Source organism: Diadema antillarum, unplaced genomic scaffold (assembly GCF_040938485.1).
Source record: "Diadema antillarum isolate AM-2024a unplaced genomic scaffold, OU_Dant_1.0 seq00001126_RagTag, whole genome shotgun sequence".
NCBI lineage: Eukaryota > Metazoa > Echinodermata > Echinoidea > Diadematoida > Diadematidae > Diadema > Diadema antillarum.
In genome coordinates, this window is record NW_027271940.1 from 790,968 (window position 1) to 810,000 (window position 19,033).

The window sequence follows — 19,033 nt, forward strand, 5'->3', positions numbered from 1 at the left end:
GTGATGGGAATGTGGTGTGATTGGTCGTAAAAAACGATTGATCTTAAGAGAGCTAGTACGAGACTAATTAATTACACGTACAGGACAAGGGTTGTGAAGAAAAGAGTCGTGGGATACAAGGAGTTCTTTCACATTTCTTTATTTTCCTCTTTATTTTCTTTTTCTTTCTTTATTTTTCTTCTCAATGGTGGACTTGCGTGGAATATACATCAAACATCGATGTAAAGAAGTTCGTTGACATTTCTTTATTTTTTTCTCTGAATGAATGATGAATATATATACAACGAATAGTTTGCAATGGCGTTCTTTTATTTACCTCTTTATTTTCTACTTCATATGTTAATGCGTGTGTTATATGTTAGGTTTGAAAGGATTGTAAATACAATGAGAATATCTCATGGAGAATGCAATTATTCAGTTTTAATGAATCTATGCTTGTAATGACTAGCTATGACTATATACATATATTACATCTTAACTACAACGCTAGCTGCAAGAACTCTACCGGGCGTGTCTGTACTCGTACGTGACGTCACAGGCTTGAACGTACCTTGGTCCGAACTTGTCCGGACTCGTCCGCTTACCACGCCTCGAAGGCGCGTGACAACAGTAAACTATTACATATTTTATGTTGAATCATATTTATTTTTGTGGGTGACGGTTGTATATGTTATAACGTGTGATGTGCTTTGGATTCGGTTGGTGAGGACCGTGTAAAGATTGTACATGAATGTGTTAGTATTGGTCTGGCGTTGCGTTGTGTGCGTTGTGTGCGTGTGTGCGTGGAGTAATGTGTGGTTGATGTGTGATTGATGTGGGCATGTGTGTGTGTGTGTGTGTGTGCGCGTGGTCGTGGGATACAAGGGGTTCTTTCATATTTCTTTGTTTTACTCTGTATTTTCTTCTTCGGAGAAGGTGTTGCGCTGTGTGCGCGTGATCGTGGGATATAAGGGGCTTTTTCATATTTCTTTGTCTTCTTCTTCATTTTTTTCTTCATTTTTTTTTCTTTATGGTGGACATGCGTGAAATATACATCAAACATCGATGTAAAGAAGTTCGTTGGTATTTCTTCATATTTTTTTTTCTGAATGGATGAGGAGAATGATATATAATATATTTATATATATATATATACAAAAAATGATTTTGAATGACGTTCTTTTATGCATTTCTTTATTTTCCTCTTTATTTCTTATCTTCTATATGTTACGTGTGGTATAATATGTTAGGTTTGAAAGCATTGTAAACACAATGAGAATATATCATCGATAATAAATCTATCGAATTATTTAGTTTTAATGATTCTATGCTTGTAATGACTAGATAGGACTATATACAGTACATATACAGCTTAGCTACAAGGCAGCGAAAACTCGACATTTTTTTTAAATCGCTTTCCTCTGTATCGGTTATACAAGCAAGCTATGTCTATACAACAAATAGCAACCGAGTTATATGGATTTTCGTTATTTATCGTCTTTTTTATTGGTAACACAAGTGATATACGAGGAACATGGCAGAGACGTATGTACTTGGTTTAAGAATTAGTATTACAAATGTACTAAAAAATTATCCGAGATATACCAATAACATATTATGTAGGTCTATATTACAAAGGTACTTAAAATCAACCCAAGATATACCAATAACATAATAGGTCTATACACTTCCGTAATTTCCCGAGAACTGTCGATGCCCCCAATTCCTTTACGCGCATATGGAAAACTTGCGCGCATTTGCTCCGGAGCGAGAGCACCGGTGCTTATAACACGTGAAAAGACGCGTCATATCCCCCTCCTTTGGGACAAAAATAGCTCTGCACAAAAAACATGGCCATGAATTCAAAACCCTCGCCCTCCAAATGAAACTAGAATGTACCCTCTTTCTACTCCGTGTATTTCCCCAAAAAATAGGTTTGGGGAAATTAGGGCACTTTTCCTCTGAAATTCTGCTTCAAATCACCAAATCTTGAGTTTGTCTATGGCGGAGTACCCAAAATAAGCCATAATTTTCGGACATGCCCATATAAATCACAGGCTGTACCACGGAAGCTTAGTGGAATTGTTTACCCTCGCACTTCAAAATGAAGTAGAATGTTTGGGCTCTTCAGTGATGTATAACTTGCTTTGATTGGTCAGAGAGAAATTAGGGCACTTTTCTTGTCAAATCAAAGAATGTTTTACAAAACTGCTTGTGACTTTGCTAAAGCGTGCGAGCTTTTGTGCTGTCCATTGTACACAATTCCCCTAATGCTTACGGACAACGGACGAGTGTGCGTAAACAAACAATTGTGTTTGTGCTGTGAAACGAAGGCGGGAGAGTTCAAGTTATTCACAATTTTCGCTGGATATCATGCCTTTTGAATCGTCTTTCGTCCACATTATAACAGATTAGTCTTTATTAATATTCTGACAATCCTGCAGAGTGTATTACCACTTCTTTCAGAGCTAAATATTGCCAAATTCAAGGATCATCATGCGTATTTTGCTCTGCAGAGATGACTTGAGGTTGCAACAAGCCGTGCTTGAACAGACCATGGTTCAGTCCCATTAAATCAACAGGGGTTAATGAACCCATTATGTAGATACTGTACGCGTTGGTGTGTGTGCTCGTGAATGATCAACTTGTGTGGTGAAATGGAAATGCCATTGTAGGAACTCTAGATTCCCGGTACTAAAAATACTAACATCATTTCATTATTAGCTGTCAGATAAAAAAGAATGGCTTCCATGTTCATGCATTCTGTCCCTCCAGTAAGCACACGCACGGTTCTCCCGATTCCCGTACAATGGACGAGTCCGCTTCTTCCCATATTATGCTCGAGTGCACTCGGCTGTTGGCTCTCGGCGACTACGTGCACTCTGGTCAGTCAACCCTAAATGCGCGAAATCGTGCGAAAGTTTTCCATATGTAAGAACGAGAATGGATAATATTGGTCATCCGCCAATGCGAATGCACTCACTCATAGTTGAGAAGTTGCTTGGTTGTTCTCTGTCGTTTTTACATACCTGTACATTGTATCCGAACACAGCTTCGATACACCCAGCAGCGAGAGCTGCTCTTGCGTTCGTGTCTGTACTCGCGCGTAACATGATAGTCTTGAACGTAATAATATTATGGTCGGCCGATTCTGCCCGGGCTCGTCCACTTACCATGCGTCGAGGCTGCGTGATATTCAATTTTATATTTCGTATACTAGTAACACTTTCTGCCACGACTGTATTGATAAAGCTGTATTGTAGGCCTGTGGCAGCGCTTACACATTGAATATATTTATTGAATATATTTCGTATCGGATCATATAATACAAACAATGTCATAAAGAAGGGATATGGGTGTGATGAATGCAAATAGCGTGAAATAGTAATATCATATTGTATTAAACATTTTCTGTGAATATTTGCAAATAGCGTGAAATAGTAAGATCATGGGCAAAATATGAACGTGAAAACAAAAGCTGTCAATCGTAATTACAAAGAGGTAACGCGGCAAAACTAAACCTACATGCCGATGACGTATGCAAACTCGCCGATTTCTCACGATTACTTACATCGATTCTATGACGCCGCAACCCATAGGGCAGTGTATCCAAATATTGCAGACTGATTGTGTACAAAACGATATTATGTTTTGTATTCCTTAGGAATTATTCTATTTGACCGTGTGATTTTTTTCTCACTATTTTATGTTTATTTTTATCTTCGTGCAGGAGGAGGCATGATCGATGAATCCATTAAAGTATCTCTATTTTGGAAGAAAGTACGAATTTTATAGATTAGGGTTGAAATGGTTGAAAGTCTGGGTGTGAATGAAATCGGGATGTATCACGATTGCCTAACTGCAGAGGGGTCTGCCGCTGTTAACAAGCACCAATGATTTGAAACATTACATAAGGCAATTTTAACGAAATCTAAAGAAAATGCACTGGATATATTTTGAGATCAAACGTTGAAATCAGAACATTGTTGAACCACCTATGCTAGACGTACCTTACCAGTGGAATCAGTTGAATCAGGCTATCCATTGCACTTCGAATGTTAACTTTTTTGAAAAGTTGCACTCATGACTCATTTGTTCGTAACCGCTTTCGAGCATACAAAATGCAGATTATAGTTGTTGTTTTTTGTCATCATTATTGTTTCATATATTTTCATGTACATGCGTGTGTAATTATTTTTGTATTCCATAATTTACTTTTCCTACTGCGCCTTGAGTACATAATTATTTTGTCATGTGGAATTGGCGCATCAACGAGTGCCCGGTATACTGATTATTATTAGAATATAAGAGCATATTTTCTATGTAAAACAAAATAACAGTATGTTGATGTGAAAACTGCAATGATATGGTATAACATATAGAAAGAACGTACATCTTCTCGTGCGCTTGTACAAAGGAAGAGTGTGAGGTCAAGCAGCTTCGTATATGTACATTGTATTACATAACTTCTTTGCTTCCGACCGACGGCAGATTCGATATCATTGTGCTGGTGGGCTATACACTAAAACTGAATTGAAATTGATGTGAAAACTGCAATGATATGGTATAACATATAGAAACAACGTACATCTCGTGCGCTTGTATTGAGGAAGAGTGTGAGGTCAAGCAGCTTCGTGCGTATTACATAACTTCTTTGCTTTCGACCGACGGCAGATTCGCTGTCATTGTGCTGGTGGGCTATAACACCGTGACAAGTCGATGTCGTGATTTTATGCATATCGTTTACTGATTGTTTTTACGAGTTTGGTCTCCTGATTTGGTGAATTGTAATGGAAGGATACCTGTGATACGTCTCTGTTAGTTCTGTCAAGAAAAATACCATCATTTCATTTCATTTATTTCCACATTAAAAAGACGATCATTGCATTTCAAGTCATAGTATAAATAAATTCATTGTGCGGGACCAGTTAAGGTATTTCAGGCTGGTTGGGAATAGGCCCCAAAGTAAATACAAGACTTTTTCAACTTACAATAATATATAGGTACAAAATACATAGGACACAAACGGTACACAATCAAAGCAGGCTAAAGGAGGAAAAAAGAAGACAGTGAAATACTGGCAGAATATACAAAACTATGTTGCTATTAAGTACGAAAGTGCGTCTAAAATTCTTTATGAAATGCGGCAATGATTTGCAGTTTTTCAGTTCCTTTGGTAAATCATTCAACAAAATGGAACCTTGATAAAAAGAAATTGTTGACTTGGGTAGTTCAGTTCGGTAGAGGGGAGGATGAATTTTTTTGGTTCTTGTATTATTAGAATGAATGCTGCTGTTGAGATGTTAACATTGTTGTATAAGGGCGTTGGTAATGCACCGAATAAATACTGTTGCATAAAGATTCCCGTTTGAAAGCAGATTATATCTTGAATTGGTAATGTATTCATATTTTTTTTTTGATAATGCAGATGTTTGCGACAAGTAATGTGAGTGGGTTATAATACGGAAAGCTTTTTCTTGCGACAAATGCATGCGTTTTACATTCTTTTTAGTTGAATGGCCCCAGACGGGAGTGCAATAACTCAAATGAGATGAAATGGAAATGGTCGTCTGAGTATTTCAACTATTGTGGATTATGATATGAAACGAGAATTCCATCGTGTGAGATCCCTTCTTTTTAAATTTACTGAAGTGAAGGAATCAAACAAAAACACTGCTAATCCCGCAAGCTGTACATTCGGTATATACATAAGAACCTGACTGCATGGGATTTAAATGTATAAAACTCACGTTGTTACTCTTCGGACTGTTTGATGAGCAAAAATAGTAAAACTGAATTGAATAGAAAAAAAAAAAGCATTTCGCCTACAAACTTGCACGGTACATACAGGGGTTGTATATAATAACCACCACTATACGAATAATTGATGACATTGTTCACGAATCACCTATACACTCACGCATAATATTCACCACTCATGATACGAATTGACAACGATCAATCCATTGGGACTCACCTATATACCAAAGAAACATACTCTATATACAAATCATATACGAATGAATTAACTTAACCGAAGCAAATTAATCAGACGCTCTGCTTGTCATTACCCCTCACAAATGCAAGGCACTATGCCCCAGGGAACGGCACCTGACAGTACGATAGATTTACCGAAATCAGTGGAAATGATTATGAGCACATTCGACCGTACATGGCACTGCATGGTGAATGAAGTTAAACGATGTGGACGAGGTTTCTCCCCCTTTCAAGTTGAAGAGAAGTTGTGGCTTACAGAAATCATTTTGGAGATAGCGATGTTGCATAAGAGCTTATCATAATGCAGTCAGAAAAATAACACATTTTCAAAGATTGTAATTCCTTTGTTCACAATATTAGCTATGTTTATGAACGAGAAATAGACCACGTTTCAGGTTTTTTTTTTTTTCAAACTGCTTCATTTCCTCTTGTCCTTTCATTTAATACATTTACACACTTGAATGACTGTATGTTTAAACGTTCACAACACATAGGTATATCAAGACACTCAAATCAACTATCAAATTGAATCTCCAAGTACCAAAGACATTCTGACGAGTTACAAAATATTTTAATCGTTAAGAAATGCGACTGAGCAGGACAAACAACCGTACAAGTGTAAATCAATGCAGTATAAAATATTCGTCAAACATAAAAAGGTCCTTACAAATTAAGATATTGTTATTTCTCCTGTAATTATTTCATCCTTGAATCATTTTGGCGTTTAATCATAATTATAAGAGAGATAACTTTGTCAGTGTTTGTACGCCCTACACATTTTTTTTCTACAATTTACTCGCATGATCAATTTTGTCATTGAAAAATTAGGCGAATTGCCAGTCCTACAGGACAAGGACAAGGATACACGAATACTAATTTCTACTAAGTTGCATGCATAAACAGTTCAAACTTTAAAAAACAATTCCACTTTGATTTACAGGAGATACGGTATCATGACATGCTTAATTTGACGGCTGGAACTTACGCTTTTTGCTATAATCATTCAGTGGCTAATGCTTTTAACCATCGTGAACGTTACGGTTATCTAACGAAACAAAAAATGGATTTCCCTACTCGTTTGATTCAAACGGAGATCTCGTGTATGATAAAGTCATAACCCATGCGCGTAGAAGATGCCGCTCCATTCATTCACGGTAAAGAGCAGGATGTATAATACGCTTTAGTAGTCGTTCCGTCGCGTCATCCATGCAGCAGAACCCAAGGGAAGACCAGCTAGTACAGCCGAAAATGGACTATCCATTATATAATCTTGCCAGATTGAAAATGAAACGAACGAACGAACAAACAAACAAACATAATAAGACTACATTGTATTGAGTTTTGCCAAACTTTAACAAAATATATCGACATATCGTTCTTTCAAAACATATTATTATATATCATGTATTTTATATAGTATATTATATTTCTGTCATATATGTGACCGTGCATCACAAAACGAACAAAAAGTCGCACACTGATTTTGCGTGAGGACTGAAAATAAGTGAAATTGGGCAACCTAGCCGATCTTGACTTTTTCATATTTTCTCAAAGAGCAAGTCTTCTTTTACAATATGCTAAAATTTGGGATCATGAAACGGGCGGGAAAGTGTGTTTTTTTAGCAGTTTATCTCGACCATTGTTGGTAGAATAGTGTGATTAGGTGTGTCTTTCGAGTCCCCTTTTCATTTCTGAAAACCTGGTACACACTCTTCACTTTCAACTCTAATAACTTTTGAAAAGATAACGCTACTGCTTTGAAAGTTGGCATTACTTATGCCCCATGGACAGAATGTGTTAATGAGGCATGCTTAATTTCAGTTTAATCTGATAATCCCTTCATTGTTGTTACTCCAGTGGTTTACTTCCTGTTTTTTTGTCCCATTCATCGCACAGCCAGCACGGCTTGGTAAAGATTTAGCGCTTGAATGGACACTGCACTTCAGAGCCTCTTTTCTCAGTTCACACTTTTCCGGAGTATGTGCTTTCTTTCCACTCTTTAGATAAGTTAGGAGAGTCCATTTGATTTTATTTATACATCATTTTCAAGCTTAAAGTCTGCTCTCTCAGAATATGGTCTTAATATCAACCATGTCGGATATTTGTCCCACACGAATGATTTATTTTTGAAAAATAAAATACTGAAAATATCAGATCTGTTCAGTTACAACGTCGGCATATTTATGTACAAATTTTCTGCCAACGAGTTACCGGGTGTTTTTACTAGCATGTTCAGAAAAAACTATTTGATTCATAATTATCCTACCCGCCAAAGTGACGCATTTCACCTTCCACGTACTCGAACAATTTTCGATAAACGATAATGTATACGGGCCCTAGATACTGGAATGACCTCTCCCCCGAAATAACAAGCTGCTCGTCCTTATATTCCTTTAAACGTAAATTAAAAGAGTTTTTATTGAGTGCATATTTTGCAGACACTGAACAGTCGTAATGTCTTATGTAATACTGTGGTATGTTATTGTCCAATCAAACATTTTGTCAACACGTTGCAGATTCCATTTAGGGTCTTGCCATCGGGCTCTCTGAATTCATCATTAGCAATTCCACATTCTACTTCGTTTCCCTCTCTTCCTCTTTCCCTCTACCCCTCTTTAACCTTCTATGCAGAGCTTGACGGCAGGCACCAAATGGCTTAATAGTTGTACATGTTACTTTTTGTGTCTTACTGATCATATCCTGGTGAAAGTTTTAATGCAACAATAGTTCATAGTATATATACCAAAGTAGGCTGTATAATAATGATGGCTCGGTCACAGTAAGTTCATATTAATGTATAGTTTGTTTGTTTTTCTTCTTCTTCTTTTTCTTCTTCTTTTTTATTACATAAAAATTTGGCAACCTAACATCATCATTCTGGTCTTATCTTCTATCCGTTCTCCGTTTCTTTTTCACAAACACTGATTACTCGGGGCTTACAGCCAAACAAGCTAGCTTTCATGTAGGTCCCGTCATACTTCTCTTTGATCAACCCCATTTCGATTTCGATTTTGACCAGTTATCATTACATGTAATTACTGTGTTATCACCATGTATATTGTTTGTTTTCTGCACATTGTTAACTAAAAATTCATGTCTGGCAACTTTTTGTTCATTTGTGGTGCAGGGTCACATATATAACAGAAAATTACAAGTTTATAACAGATTGTGGTAGGTGTCAATTTCGTTACAACTGATTGTTGTCATATTTGACAACAATATACTGTTTTAAACAATCACAGATTCGATATTAACACGAAAACTTTCACCTAAGTATTTATTAAAGTGCAATTCATCCAATATGTTTGCAATACGTCACATTATTTTGTAAAGAAAAAAGGCGTTGTACCAAAAAGCGTTACAGTAGCTCTTGAACTGAAATGGAGATAGGCAGAGTTAAACTATACAGTGGCATAGAATACACGAGGGTAACGTAACAAGCATGCAGTATTTCTCTTTGTTTACATTAAAATAAGGTTGCGAAAATCGAAAAAAAAATCACAGCGGAATCTTGTCAAAGATATGGAAGTACGTAATTATGATTAAACTAACGATATTCACAGAAAATGTTTAATACGATATACTCTTCTGCCCCTTATAAAATCCGCTTATAAGAAATCTACATTAGTCTTTCTCATCGCAATATGCAAATTAAAATTCACCGAGAGTATGTAATCTAAAAAAAAAAAAGTAGTGGAAGAAACTCGATTGATTTATTGGTTTGACAATAACCATCATATACACGGTATAGTTTTAAAATCATGCGTTATGATTCTCTTGTTGAACACGAATTTTGTGCGATCTAACGGGTCTGACAGAGACACTGTTTACCAAATTTCTTACCTGCGTGTTTTTGTTTTTCAGTCTAACAGGGCACTCTCTCTTCCAATGTCCCACCTTTCCACATCGAAAGCATCGTGCTTGCCTCCTCTTTTCAAGAAGCTCCATCAATGTCTTTTCCAGCTCAATAACCCAGGCAGGGAGCGGCAACTTTGGTCTTTCTTGTTGATGAATTTTGTTTTTCACTTCAGTGTGAGCATCCTGTTTTAAAGCATTCGATGATAATGCATTGTGAAGAAATCAAGCGTAAAATAATTCCACACTACCTTCAGTTATTCTTCTTTTTTTTTAGAACACTTCAAATCTACCCCCTCTCACACAATTCACTCTCCGTTTTTTTTTTTTAGTCTTTATATTCTAGTTTTATAGTCAATGCTCTCGTTCCTCGTATGTCTGCTTTTTTTAATCCATTTTGTAAAATCAATCTTGTTACGACTATACATTAAAAATTAAATCTTCAAAAGTAAAGTCACACATCGGTATCTTTTTTCTCCTGAAAAGTCAAAATAAAGCCATCGCATAAGTACAGTCATTTTCAGATACGTGTTTTACCTACTAGGCCTACATCATCACCTGTCACAATCATCTTTACTCTCCTCAACATAGTTAAACTTTCAATATCGAGTTGAACATTACTCACACCATCAAAAATATGGCAAGCGACACTCGATCATTACAATATAATGAATTATACACAACACAAATAGTACGATACCAGAGTGGGTCTTGCATCTTACATGAAAAGCATTTTCTGACACTTGACGCGCACAGTTTTCTCAAGTAGCTGCTATACCATAGGTACAGCTGTGTATGAAAAAGTTGAAGATGGAGCATGTTTGGTATTTACCGGTGAGAAAGTAAGAATGTCGAATATAGGAGCCTCTGAAGTAATTGCATGTGGTTCTCAAGAATTCTCCTCTTCATTGTTGTTTCTGTCTTTTTTCTTTCTTTCTTTCTTTTTATCGTGTGAAAAAAAAGACAACACTTTGTTTCAGTTCTAACAACGCAAATGTTTTTGACGTAAAAGCCAGAGGCATTTTTTATGATCTGAACGGTGAAAATGAGATTTGGCACTGTATACATACTTTTGAACAAAGACCCCGTCGTAGCGTTTGAATTACGTGCTATAAATCCACGTTCGATTCATCTCCAAATAACCACTTGCAGTAATCATTGACAGCGTCATCTCCTGAAAACACTTTTTCATTTCATCACCGCATGATATTTGATCCTCCCTCTCAAAATTACAGTCGCAACGTTTGCAACATATGATATTTTTGGGCTATGCAATAATTTGGTACGTGTTCGCCAGTTCTTTGAGTACACTCGAAGTAAAGAAATAATAAACTTGATCGGACCATCTACGTTTCACAGTTTACTGTTTTTTTTTTTTGTATCGTTATACACTGCGACTATATTAGACTTTTTCATGTAGCATACATTTTATGATCGTGCCAGTCGCTACAAAAAAGCAAGTCAAAACCCCCAAAAACATACAAGCAAAGAAATCTCCCCGCATATGTATTTTTTTTTTTGTGCGTTTCTGTTAATTCTGTTCAATCATTTCGTCAGTCCGGTGGATATTCTTGACTCTTGCATAAACGGCATGTAAATTCACATTTCAGCGATATATATTCATATAGGTATATACATTTCTGTTTTTGCCGTAACCGACCATACAAGATGCATAAAAGCAAACTTTGACCATCAAATCATTTTTTTTTTTAAATCGAAGCATAGTGTTCATCAAGTATTACGCGCTCACAATCTTCTTGCCAGCGCAGACTACATTAAAATATTGTTAAAGGTGAAAGTCAGTACGATTTCCGTAATGTCATATAAAATGTAGTAAGCCCTATATAAATCGAGAGCTACATATCTTGATTTGTGGAATTATATTGTGGTGCTTGAGCAGGGAAAAATGCTCTAAAAACCAAAAAACACGTAAAGAACTGACATAGATGCTCAAAATTAATTTCAGACATGTACCAAAGTAAATTTAATGACATCGCCTTTGTAAAATGTATGCATGCTTTCTTCTTTTGTTTTGCTTCCTTGAGCCCCCAACTCACGCTTTCATAATGGCAAAGCTGCCATGTTATCACCCTTGTTCGTTGTAATTTGTCATACATTTTGAAAGCACTCTTACTCCTCATCCAAAGCAATGACTTCGAACACCGTGGACAGCAAATATTTTATCGCTGCCTACTGTCAAGGCAATGATGGGAAAAACGAATAAAAGCGACAACGCCCTAGTGATATGTAAAAACAGAATACCACGTTTAGTCATAAGTGACTTACCGACGGAACAATATAATAATCATCATCGTAATATGAATTCAATAGTCACTCATTAATCATTTCATTCCTGCACTCCTTTCAAACAATAACTCTTACTGAAAAGCCTAGACCTACTATAATACTCTGATGTAATCATCATGCCAAAAGTAATGTTATATTGCAGGGGGGTTGCTACAGACGGGTGTAAAAATAAATGAACGACACAAGACTTTATTACTTGGATCCTTCTTTCCTCAATGCAATCCCTCAATGATGGGAAAAACGAATAAAAGCGACAACGCCCTAGTGATATGTAAAAACAGAATACCACGTTTAGTCATAAGTGACTTACCGACGGAACAATATAATAATCATCATCGTAATATGAATTCAATAATCAATATCGTATCTATCATAACAGAAAATATATTGTAACACAGCTGGAGGATGTAATTATGCTGTTCAAGCTTTGCACGATCATAGAAAATAAGCCAACACGATGTTCAAAGAAGAAAAAAATAAGTCTATACACCCAAAATCCATCCTTGGTTCAGCACACCCGGCAATCTACACAATAATTATACCTCTACATTTCTAGCAAAATACAATCGGGCATTACTGTTATCTACACTTTATGGTGACTTTATGCAACATCGCTATCTCCAAAATGATTTCTGTAAGCCACAACTTCTCTTCAACTTGAAAGGGGGAGAAACCTCGTCCACATCGTTTAACTTCATTCACCATGCAGTGCCATGTACGGTCGAATGTGCTCATAATCATTTCCACTGATTTCGGTATAAATCTATCGTACTGTCAGGTGCCGTTCCCTGGGGCATAGTGCTTTGCATTTGTGAGGGGTAATGACGAGCAGAGCGTCTGATTAATTTGCTTCGGTTAAGTTAATTCATTCGTATATGATTTGTATATAGAGTATGTTTCTTTGGTATATAGGTGAGTCGCAATGTTGATTGATCATGAGTGGTGAATATTATGCGTGAGTGTATAGGGTGATTCGTGAACAATGTCATCAATCATTCGTATAGTGGTGGTTATTATATACAACCCCTGTATGTACCGTGCAAGTTTGTAGGCGAAATGCTTTTTTTTTTGTTCTATTCAATTCAGTTTTACTATTTTTGCTCATCAAACAGTCCGAAGAGTAACAACGTGAGTTTTATACATTTAAATCCCATGCAGTCAGGTTCTTATGTATATACCGAATGTACAGCTTGCGGGATTAGCAGTGTTTTTGTTTGATTCCTTCACTTCAGTAAATTTAAAAAGAAGGGATCTCACACGATGGAATTCTCGTTTCATATCATAATCCACAATAGTTGAAATACTCAGACGACAATTTCCATTTCATCTCATTTGAGTTATTGCACTCCCGTCTGGGGCCATTCAACTAAAAAGAATGTAAAACGCATGCATTTGTCGCAAGAAAAAGCTTTCCGTATTATAACCCACTCACATTACTAAACTACTTGTCGCAAACATCTGCATTATCAAAAAAAAATATATATGAATACATTACCAATTCAAGATATAATCTGCTTTCAAACGGGAATCTTTATGCAACAGTATTTATTCGGTGCATTACCAACGCCCTTATACAACAATGTTAACATCTCAACAGCAGCATTCATTCTAATAATACAAGAACCAAAAAAATTCATCCTCCCCTCTACCGAACTGAACTACCCAAGTCAACAATTTCTTTTTATCAAGGTTCCATTTTGTTGAATGATTTACCAAAGGAACTGAAAAACTGCAAATCATTGCCGCATTTCATAAAGAATTTTAGACGCACTTTCGTACTTAATAGCAACATAGTTTTGTATATTCTGCCAGTATTTCACTGTCTTCTTTTTTCCTCCTTTAGCCTGCTTTGATTGTGTACCGTTTGTGTCCTATGTATTTTGTACCTATATATTATTGTAAGTTGAAAAAGTCTTGTATTTACTTTGGGGCCTATTCCCAACCAGCCTGAAATACCTTATTGGTCCCGCACAATGAATTTATTTATACTATGACTTGAAATGCAATGATCGTCTTTTTAATGTGGAAATAAATGAAATGAAATGATGGTGTTTTTCTTGACAGAACTAACAGAGACGTATCACAGGTATCTTTCCATTACAATTCACCAAATCAGGAGACCAAACTCGTAAAAACAATCAGTAAACGATATGCATAAAATCACGACATCGACTTGTCACGGTGTTATAGCCCACCAGCACAATGACAGCGAATCTGCCGTCGGTCGAAAGCAAAGAAGTTATGTAATACGCACGAAGCTGCTTGACCTCACACTCTTCCTCAATACAAGCGCACGAGATGTACGTTGTTTCTATATGTTATACCATATCATTGCAGTTTTCACATCAATTTCAATTCAGTTTTAGTGTATAGCCCACCAGCACAATGATATCGAATCTGCCGTCGGTCGGAAGCAAAGAAGTTATGTAATACAATGTACATATACGAAGCTGCTTGACCTCACACTCTTCCTTTGTACAAGCGCACGAGAAGATGTACGTTCTTTCTATATGTTATACTATACCATATCATTGCAGTTTTCACATCAACATACTGTTATTTTGTTTTACATAGAAAATATGCTCTTATATTCTAATAATAATCAGTATACCGGGCACTCGTTGATGCGCCAATTCCACATGACAAAATAATTATGTACTCAAGGCGCAGTAGGAAAAGTTAATTATGGAATACAAAAATAATTACACACGCATGTACATGAAAATAAATGAAACAATAATGATGACAAAAAACAACAACTATAATCTGCATTTTGTATGCTCGAAAGTGGTTACGAACAAATGAGTCATGAGTGCAACTTTTCAAAAAAGTTAACATTCGAAGTGCAATGGATAGCCTGATTCAACTGATTCCACTGGTAAGGTACGTCTAGCATAGGTGGTTCAACAATGTTCTGATTTCAACGTTTGATCTCAAAATATATCCAGTGCATTTTCTTTAGATTTCGTTAAAATTGCCTTATGTAATGTTTCAAATCATTGGTGCTTGTTAACAGCGGCAGACCCCTCTGCAGTTAGGCAATCGTGATACATCCCGATTTCATTCACACCCAGACTTTCAACCATTTCAACCCTAATCTATAAAATTCGTACTTTCTTCCAAAATAGAGATACTTTAATGGATTCATCGATCATGCCTCCTCCTGCACGAAGATAAAAATAAACATAAAATAGTGAGAAAAAAATCACACGGTCAAATAGAATAATTCCTAAGGAATACAAAACATAATATCGTTTTGTACACAATCAGTCTGCAATATTTGGATACACTGCCCTATGGGTTGCGGCGTCATAGAATCGATGTAAGTAATCGTGAGAAATCGGCGAGTTTGCATACGTCATCGGCATGTAGGTTTAGTTTTGCCGCGTTACCTCTTTGTAATTACGATTGACAGCTTTTGTTTTCACGTTCATATTTTGCCCATGATCTTACTATTTCACGCTATTTGCAAATATTCACAGAAAATGTTTAATACAATATGATATTACTATTTCACGCTATTTGCATTCATCACAAGCTATCACACCCATATCCCTTCTTTATGACATTGTTACCCACGCCGATGAAAATCGGCAGGGGGTTATGTAAAGGGTTCCGTATGTTTGTTTGTTTGTTACCCACGCCGATGAAAATCGGCAGGGGGTTATGTAAAGGGTTCCGTATGTTTGTTTGTTTGTTTGTTTGTTTGTTTGTTTGGTTTTTTTTGTTTTTTTTTGTTTGTTTGTTTGTTTGTTTGTGTACAAGATAACAAGAGAACGGGTAAACGGATTTGCACGAAATGTTCAGGGAATGTTTGGATAATGACAGGAAAGAATCGATTAGATTTTGGTGATAATCGGTTGACCCTTGCAAATTCTGTGTGACCTTGAAGTTTTGACCCCATGGTATAGTGACCATTCCGAAAATTTCCCGTTTCTCACTTTGCGATTTTCCGCTACCATACGAAGACATAAACTCCCCAACGATCCGACTTCGCTGCTCAAATGTTCGTAAGAATTCCGAAATTTACGTTTAGGCCTATTTGAGGGACTATGTCCTTCTAGATTTATGAAAGTTCGTTCTCCGTCATCACAAACTGGCCCGTATTTTGATGATTTTTCAAATTAACATTGATTGTTTTTTTCGTTGGAGGAGCATTTTGCTCGGTCGCAGTCACACTGCACGATATGCGTGCTCAATGTCAATGCGTGTGCAAGGCCGCTGAAAATGCATCGCGCTCTACACTGTTGGTGCAAAATTGCACCGGGGACGTTGCGGCGCTCGTTGGTGCCTGAATACTGGTGCAGTAGACATTTGCATTCAACCCTTGCATTGAATAATTCCCGTAGACACTAATCATAGGGGTAATTGCCTAGGGGGTACGTAAATTTTGTTTTTCTTTTTTGCTTTTTGTGGATACCATCAAAGATCGTACACTCATACCACCTTTGATATTTGATGATTTTTCAAATTAACATTGATTGTTTTTTTCGTTGGAGGAGCATTTTGCTCGGTCGCAGTCACACTGCACGATATGCGTGCTCAATGTCAATGCGTGTGCAAGGCCGCTGAAAATGCATCGCGCTCTACACTGTTGGTGCAAAATTGCACCGGGGACGTTGCGGCGCTCGTTGGTGGCCGAATACTGGTGCAGTAGACATTTGCATTCAACCCTTGCATTGAATAATTCCCGTAGACACTAATCATAGGGGTAATTGCCTAGGGGGTACGTAAATTTTGTTTTTCTTTTTTGCTTTTGTGGATACCATCAAAGATCGTACACTCATACGACCTTTGATATCATCACACTCTCGGCTTGCTATAATCAAAATATCCCGCAAGAAAACGGCGTATTTCTCGATTTTTAGCGCTTTTTCCGCGACCCGTCGCGTAGACAATACTCTTAAAACTGGACTTAATTCGCGCGCGCTTGGAAAAGTTCCGATTCTGCACTTTTGACGGTGGAATTTGGGATTTTCGATGGATTTTTGGAGGAGACTTAAGGACTTTCCTGTACGTGAATGAGTGTTAATACCGTATGTGTAATTATGTGATTTGCGTGTGATGTGACTGTAGAACCAAAGATCGTACACTTCAGTGTACGATCTTTGGTAGAACTCACTGGCTGGTGATAAAGCACACTGGCAATTAAGTGGCCGAATTCTGGTAGATGACCGAATGCACATTATGTTTACCCCGACTTTGTACTTAGGCGTGGGTCTGCCGCCTTTGACGGCCCCTCTCTAGTTTGTTTGTTTGTTTGTTTGTTTGTTTTTTGTTTTTTGTTTGTTTGTTTGTTTGTTTGTTTGTATGTTTGTTTGTTTGTTTGTTTGTTTGTTTGTTTGTTTGTGTACAAGATAACAAGAGAACGGGTAAACGGATTTGCACGAAATGTTCAGGGAATGTTTGGATAATGACAGGAAAGAATCGATTAGATTTTGGTGATAATCGGTTGACCCTTGCAAATTCTGTGTGACCTTGAAGTTTTGACCCCATGGTATAGTGACCATTCCGAAAATTTCCCGTTTCTCACTTTGCGATTTTCCGCTACCATACGAAGACATAAACTCCCCAACGATCCGACTTCGCTGCTCAAATGTTCGTAAGAATTCCGAAATTTACGTTTAGGCCTATTTGAGGGACTATGTCCTTCTAGATTTATGAAAGTTCGTTCTCCGTCATCACAAACTGGCCCGTATTTTGATGATTTTTCAAATTAACATTGATTGTTTTTTTCGTTGGAGGAGCATTTTGCTCGGTCGCAGTCACACTGCACGATATGCGTGCTCAATGTCAATGCGTGTGCAAGGCCGCTGAAAATGCATCGCGCTCTACACTGTTGGTGCAAAATTGCACCGGGGACGTTGCGGCGCTCGTTGGTGGCCGAATACTGGTGCAGTAGACATTTGCATTCAACCCTTGCATTGAATAATTCCCGTAGACACTAATCATAGGGGTAATTGCCTAGGGGGTACGTAAATTTTGTTTTTCTTTTTTGCTTTTGTGGATACCATCAAAGATCGTACACTCATACGACCTTTGATATTTGATGATTTTTCAAATTAACATTGATTGTTTTTTTCGTTGGAGGAGCATTTTGCTCGGTCGCAGTCACACTGCACGATATGCGTGCTCAATGTCAATGCGTGTGCAAGGCCGCTGAAAATGCATCGCGCTCTACACTGTTGGTGCAAAATTGCACCGGGGACGTTGCGGCGCTCGTTGGTGGCCGAATACTGGTGCAGTAGACATTTGCATTCAACCCTTGCATTGAATAATTCCCGTAGACACTAATCATAGGGGTAATTGCCTAGGGGGTACGTAAATTTTGTTTTTCTTTTTTGCTTTTGTGGATACCATCAAAGATCGTACACTCATACGACCTTTGATATCATCACACTCTCGGCTTGCTATAATCAAAATATCCCTCAAGAAAACGGCGTATTTCTCGATTTTTAGCGCTTTTTCCGCGACCCGTCGCGTAGACAATACTCTTAAAACTGGACTTAATTCGCGCGCGCTTGGAAAAGTTCCGATTCTGCACTTTTGACGGTGGAATTTGGGATTTTCGATGGATTTTTGGAGGAGACTTAAGGACTTTCCTGTACGTGAATGAGTGTTAATACCGTATGTGTAATTATGTGATTTGCGTGTGATGTGACTGTAGAACCAAAGATCGTACACTTCAGTGTACGATCTTTAGTAGAACTCACTGGCTGGTGATAAAGCACACTGGCAATTAAGTGGCCGAATTCTGGTAGATGACCGAATGCACATTATGTTTACCCCGACTTTGTACTTAGGCGTGGGTCTGCCGCCTTTGACGGCCCCTCTCTAGTTTGTATATGATCCGATACGAAATATATTCAATAAATATATTCAATGTGTAAGCGCT